Source organism: Odontesthes bonariensis, chromosome 6 (assembly GCF_027942865.1).
Source record: "Odontesthes bonariensis isolate fOdoBon6 chromosome 6, fOdoBon6.hap1, whole genome shotgun sequence".
NCBI classification, from domain to species: domain Eukaryota; kingdom Metazoa; phylum Chordata; class Actinopteri; order Atheriniformes; family Atherinopsidae; genus Odontesthes; species Odontesthes bonariensis.
In genome coordinates, this window is record NC_134511.1 from 39,493,362 (window position 1) to 39,500,700 (window position 7,339).

Here is a 7,339-nt window from a genome sequence, read left to right on the forward strand (position 1 = left end):
CAAGGAAAACATTCAAGGAAGACCTGGCCTTACACCAGGAAAATACCAACAATGCATCGCTCAAGCTTGCAACGGCCCTGGATCCATGTTTCTAAGACTTGAAGAGTCTACCTAAGAGTGAAAGAGAAGCGGTGTGGGCCACACTCATGGAGGCATGCTACATGAACCAGATGGTCCTGTCAGATACATGTCATCCAGATGGTCTCTGCAGACCTCTAAAGATGGGTTAGATTTTTACAATTTTATCCGGAGAATTACACATTATAATATCTGCTTTGATAAAACAGACGATGTCAGAGGGGACTTTTCACGAGAAAAGGAATGCTTTGAGACCCCAACTGTTTCATAGTTCTTATTACATTGGATGCAGTTCCCTGATTATTATGTCCACACCACATTGTTTTTTGTGTACACAACACAAGAACTCAAAATTATTGCAATTCATAGAACAAATTTAATAAGGTTTTTTTCAGCTCCTATTTTAGAGAAGGAGCTTTCTTAGTATTTGGGGAACTGCCTGTGAAACCGCTGTATGGTGATTGCTCTAAACGACATTGAATGTATGCAGTGATAAGTAGAATATCACATAATATAACAGTGCAACCCTTGAAGCCACCATCACAAAACAAACTTGTATCCATGGGTAAAATGTCATATGAACCAAATACTTAACTTTAATCACCAAAAACTTAAACAAGACACAGAGAAATAGATCAACAGTGAAGCTTCTGATTTACAACTTAAATGCAATCACAGACCAAGCTCTTGAAGGCATCGGTTGTCTGTCTGGGAGCTGTTCAGTCCCCACAACCCTACGAGAGCACCTCTGACTTTTTGGTCTGAATGTGTGTCACACGGGTGGGGACATTGGAATGGAGTTAGTATGCTACAAAACAGAAGGTTCACGCTTCAAAACGACACTCATGAAGTTTGTAAAGCTTACAAGTATGTGCTTCTGACTTGTTTTGAAGTATTCTGACGTTCTTGTTCCCAGGCCTAAGACCAAAAAAACTGTTGGGGCAAGTGAGCAAAAAGATAACGTGTATGAGCCAGAGACACATCAAGAATAATCATCGGACTGGCTTTTAAAGAATTACTAAAGAATTCTTTCCCTACAGTTGTGGGACATATCGCTATGTTGTAAAAGCAAACCCCGATCTGAACCCTGTACATGCTAAGCTATACACGTGAATGTGTTGCTTCAGAGGCTGGTGAAATACACCTCCAGAAGCCAACAAATAAAGAAACAATGTGGGGTACTGTTACAGTACCTAACATGAATTAGACTGTATATTTTCATATACTATGAGATATGTGATGAACAAACTTGCTTGCATGAAAACAACACAAAATATTAAAATAACTTATTTTTGAGTTAGTCTGAAACAGAATCTGGGAGACAGAGATGATAACGATAAGTATAACGTACATTTCAGTCTCTGATAAATAACATAACGGGATGAACACACTTTTGTTTTAATGTTGTGAATTTACCATCACTCATGATACAGAGCTCTAAAGTAAATGTCTGCAGTATCTAAACATGTTAAAGGGGAAGTTCTTTTTTTTTTTTTAAACCTGGACCTTATTTCTGGCATAAAATACATATATCTGCTTACGATAACAGTTTGGTGAAAGTCGTTATTTAGATCACTCGAGATCCGCGTATATCCATATCACGGGAGAGAACAGGGCATAGACAATACAGCCTCTGAATAAGGCATTATCTGACTTTATTTCACCAATACTTGGGGCGGCTGTGGCTCAGTGGTTAGAGTCGGTTGTCCAATAACCGGAAGGTTGGCAGGTTTAATTCCCACTCTCACTACTCAAAAAGATTGGTGGAACTGACAGCTGGAGGGGTGTCAGTCCACCTCCTTGTCACGGCCGAGGTGCCCTTGAGCAAGGCACCGTACACCCATGCCACTGTGAATGGCTGCCCTCTGCTCCAGGTTGGCATCTGTCTCTATGAGTGTGTGACCCTGTGCATGTGCGTGTGTGTCAACAGGTGCCAACCTGGATGGGTTAAAAGTGGAAGACAAATTTTGTGTGTATGCATGTATGCATGACCAACAAATCTGAACTTAAATCTGATCTTTAAGAAAGCCCCCGATAGCCCTCAATAACAACAACCAGACAGGTCTGAACTAACAGTCCAATAATATGCGTTCATTCATTAATTTCTCTTAAAGTATTGGTTAATAATTTAGAGGCAGTATTGTCAATGCCCCATTCTAACCCGTTATATGGATATACGCGGATCTCGAGTGATCTAAATAGTGTCCGAAGGACGCCGACTTTCACCAAACTGTATTTTATGGCAGAAATAATGTCCAGGTTTAGAAAGACCGAACTTCCCCTTTAAACGATCTTATAGGAATCAACCACTGTTTCAATCCTGTCTGATTTACACTCTGTACAGAGCGGAGGGGGGAAATGATTATCACTCTATTCTTTCCATCAATTTAAAACCACATAGCCACAACTTTACCCACACAGTAAAGCAAATGCACCAAAACAACAGAGCTAATCAGTTATTAGTTACCAATAGCAACATTGACACTAACTCTGCATATGTCTCTGTTGTTGTTTTTTTTCACTGAGCTCTGCAGCAGTGAAATCCAATCTGATTTATTCTTGTCTCGGGTCTTACTCATACAGTTTTTCTTCTCTTCTTCCTCTCCTCCTTTCATGGTGCTGTCTTGGGTTCGGTTGCTGCATCTGCCACAAGTGTCTTATTTATTCTTTCTAAACTTTATTTGTAATGTCAACAGTGTTATTTTTTTCTCCAACTTTATGTCTAATAGCAACAGCGTTTTTTTTTTCTTCTTACTGTATTTATTATACCGTGTATACCCTATGTGTTTTTATCTGTATGCTGGTGCATGATGTGGTACCGTAAAGCAAAACGGTGTCGCACCTGGCAGGTAAATCAAATCAAATCAAATTTATTTGTATAGCACATTTCATGTACAAACAGTTCAAAGTGCTTTACATAAAATAAAAGCATTGCAGCAGGGAGTGTAAGAAGCATTAAAAATACATAAAATAATATGAAGAGAAACAAATAAAATCATTTAAATGAATTTAAAATCAGGCAACAGTCTAGATAAGTTAAAAGATATTTCATGCATAGACACATGAGAAAAGAAATGTTTTTAACCTGGATTTAAAAATGTCTACATTTGGTGAAAGTTTAATCTCCAGTGGCAGTTTGTTCCACTTGTTTGCAGCATAACAGCTAAATGCTGCTTCTTCAGGTAACCAAATTTCTGAATGTAGTATCTCCGGGCTCTTCAGGGCACTTTCAGGGCACTTTCAGGCACAGGAATGTGCACAAGAAAGGATGGTGTTCTTCAAAAGTAGTCAGAAGCACTTAGTTTTAAACTTAAAAACTTTTCTACTGTTGCTTTAATGCTATAGAGCTCAGTGAGAAAAAGAAAAAACAGGATGCAAGACAGATGAAGTCTTAGCTTTGCTGTTAGTGTTGGTAATTAATGACCGGTTTGCTCTCTTTTTTAGTGCTGTGTGCTTTTGGCTTTTTTGGTAAAAATGAACAACGTGCAGGTTTATAAGCATTAAAAGATTACAATTTTTCTTCTTTTGCTCTGCATAGGTTGTCAGTCAGTTGAAACAGTGGTTGATTATTACAATAAAACTATTCGTATATGTACTACGTTTATTTAGTCTGTTTACTTTAGTGCTCTCTCTCTGGGCTAACAGGGAATTTACAGGAAAAACATGATGACTGCAGCATATCCTTTCGTATTGTCAATTAGAAATTGAAACATAAGATATATCTTTATTATTCCTACCTCACAGGTGAAGCTTCAGCCAGAGCCGAAATGGCCATCTGGATGTTCTGGTATGACCATACGTCCAATGATCATTGGCTTTCCCGACTCCATGGTTCATCACATCAATCCCTGATACTGACAGTCAGCAACAGAGGGCGTTAATGTGGCTATTTATTTGCTAAGCGTAAACAAACCCACTCAAATGAAAGGGTGCTTTGTTTGGGCTTTTTTTGTTTTGTTTTCCTCTTTTTTGCTTCAGTTGTCATGGCCAGCATAGAAAAAAAAGACAAAATGTGAGCCGGAGCTGTCGCTGTTTGCTGATCATTTTGGGGAAATTTTGGGCTAATAAAACTCAAAGTGGGCATTGCTTTGTTCTCACCTTATGTCTTGAATACAAATTAAAATTACATAAAAATACAGGCACTTCCATAGATATACAAACAAGGACTCTTAGCTGTGTGTATGTGTGTATGTGTGTGTGTGTGTGTGTGTGTGTGTGTGCGTGTGTGTGTGCGTGTGTGTGTGTGTGTGTGTGTGTGACAGAGAATGTGATAGTCGGCAACATGAATATTTAAGCCTTGACCCAGTTCCTCAATGCAAGGGATGTCCTGTCTTCACCAGAGGAGACGTGGTGTCATATATTCCAGGTGGTTAACTGAGTCACTGTGTGCACTGTGACATTTCAAGCCTCTTTCACTTAATTCATATGCAATCAGGATTATTCTGTGTGTAAACTAATACATGTGCAGGTCTGCAGAAGGACGGGTATTCATTGGAGACAAAAGCTGCTTACGAGTCACATCTATTACATTCGTATGTCATTAAGTTATGCAACACTTATCTGAAAGTTAAAAGACTTACTGACTTACTGTTAGGAGAGCACACACTGAGGACAATAAATACAAGATTGGTATATCCACCATTATTTTTATGTGATACGATATGTTTTCACACATTTTCATCTGTACCCCCACACACACAAACAGGGTACAATAAAATGACTTAAGGTCAATCCAGTACATGCACAGTCTTCCTGGAAAGAAGATGGTAGCAGTAGCTGGCAGGCTCGCAGCCCCGGATCGATATAGGACTGCTTTTACTGCTGTTTGTGGACGCCTCCTCTCCACTGTGTTATTTTATCCTTCACTGAGCTCTGTTCATTTGTTGTTCATTTGCTCTGCTGTGTTGGTTCAATAAATCTTACATCATCTTTGTTTTACCCTATTACAAATAGCCAGCATTCCTTTGCCAGGTCCTCCACAGTATGTCTGCTCATCCCAAGCAGTTATTTTCTTTCCAGCATTATCCAGTAGGTCCATCTGGGAGCGAGGTGAAGATATTTGATGGACGCCTGTGATCTACAAAGTGAAATAAAATTTACATACTTATATTACACATGCAAACACGAGCAATGCTTTGACGAACCATAAATACGTTAATACATCACTATTCTTCCTAAACCAACACACACATAAAGTCATCTCTTAATCACCTCAAAGCACATAACATCAACTTCCTTAAATTTCCGTGAGACTTTCCCTATTCAAATCCCTGTAGATATCTGCATGTAAATTATCAGAAGCACGCCAAATTCTGATTGTATTCTGAGAAGAATTGGTCATGATGTTTAAGCAAGCTTTGTTGCAGCAAAATAGTCTATGTAAATAGTTAAAGAAGTGGAACTCACTGAATGGAATACAGTTCTGAATCCTTTGATTATCCTCTGATGATGAAGTGACTTTTTTAAATTTTATTTTAGCATAATCTGAATTTAAATCCAACCTCAACCTAACATTTAAGCAAGACTTGAAAATTAAATTTACAGATTAATGCAGACCTGCTTTTTGTGTCTGCAAGTGAGATAAGCATCAATAATGTCACTGTGTAAACATAATTTTGTGCCCACAAAATAAATAAATACATATATACACAAATGGACTTGTGATATCTATTTAGATCTTCATGGCCACAGGTGTTCGTTTTGTGTCATAAATGGTGAACCACGACTATGGAGGATTAGTTTCGGAAGATAGTCAACGAAAAAGCGAACCTTACGATAAAAACAAGTGATGTAAATCAAAAGAGAAGAGAAAAAAGAAAAGTGACTAAGAACGAGGTTTATGTCCATCGGACTTCCACAGCAAAGCATGCCAGGGATGGAAGAAGCTGTCGCTGCTCTCATAGTTCACACCCCTGGTGCCACCAGACTATGTTTGTGTTTCGTTCCTCTGTTTTCCCTGTCATGGCAACCTGCTGTTTCCTCTACTGCTCACCATTCCTCTTGTCCTTGGCCTCCCTTTTCTCAACCTCATCACCTCTTTTTCACCACGTAAAGTGATCCTCCAGGTGGAGGATGGCCATTTAGAGGCTTGTGGATTGGCAGTTGACTGGTGCTCGGTTTCTCCCTGAACCCACACTCACCCTAGAGACAGATGCCCCAGGGGGCTCTTGAAGCTCAGCATGGCTGGGGTCCAGGATCTCCTCATCGAGAGGGACCGCTGCCTGGCTGTGCTTAGGACTCTCAGCTCCAGACAAAGACTGGCGTGTCCTGAAAGTACAGTCAGAAGCAGTTAGGATTTACATTGATGGGTAATTAATTTGTGCAAGTTATTGCCCTCAAAAATTGGCAGTGAACCAGATCTGTCTTTTTGAAAGATATTAGATGACCTTTTCTTTTTTTCTCTTTTTTTTGACCACCTTTCAGAAATTTTGTGTTGTCAATATTTGGGTGTGAGTAGCAAAGTGTGGGTGCAAAGAAGACATGCGCGACAATTTCCTTTCAGACATCAATGTAACAGTGACAATTCAATCTGCCTCTATGATGTTGTAACATTTTTGTGCAGCTACAGTGCCTGTGTGTGTGTGTGTGTGTGTGTGTGTGTCTGTTCTTGTGAATGTGTGAATTGTGGGACAGAAGATCACCTTGACAGTGGCCAGTCAGAGAGAGCCGTCGGCGCTGAAATTGAGAAGGTTGGCTCAACTGGCTCCCAGAAGGCTGTTCTGTTCGACACAGACGTCCGCAGACCCCTTTATGCTTTCTCTTCCTTGGTCTTCCTTTCTTCCCTTTGCTTTCCCTCTCTCTGATTCTGTCTCACATAGAAACACACACACACACACACACAATATCACAGCCCTCCAGCTGGGAGGTCCCAGGAGGCAGTGAAGCTCACTGACTGATTAGGTTCCAGGTAAAGCACTGCCCGGGAGCCTGCAATAGAGCCAAAGTCAATGTCGATGTGCACAAGCACACACACAACTACTATACACCTCTTTCATGCTTTTTTTTTTATGGCTCATGCACACACACTCACACACAGATGCAGGCGTGTTCACGCTGACAGCCCTTATCAGACAGCTGCTCATGCAGTCTGCTCACCACTGGGATTTCCCCTTATTGTATATGATATAATGATATTATTCCCTCTATTTGCTGGGTAGTTAGGCACCGAGCCAAGCAGCTCACTTATGAAATTGGGGTACTATTATGATATTATTTCACCATATTAAATTGCTTAGGAGTGAGATTGTGGACGTAGAGAGTC

General features: G+C 40.1%; 1 long non-coding RNA gene across 1 annotated transcript; it reads right to left on the minus strand.

Annotated features, from left to right (window-relative positions):
* Positions 1-4,742: 4,742 nt before the first annotated feature.
* LOC142383019 (uncharacterized) lies at positions 4,743-6,985 on the minus strand. Its single transcript, XR_012769988.1, has 3 exons — positions 6,720-6,985; positions 6,219-6,345; positions 4,743-5,155 (listed from the first exon to the last, which is right to left on the minus strand). It is a non-coding gene; the product is annotated as an uncharacterized LOC142383019 (long non-coding RNA).
* Positions 6,986-7,339: the final 354 nt, after the last annotated feature.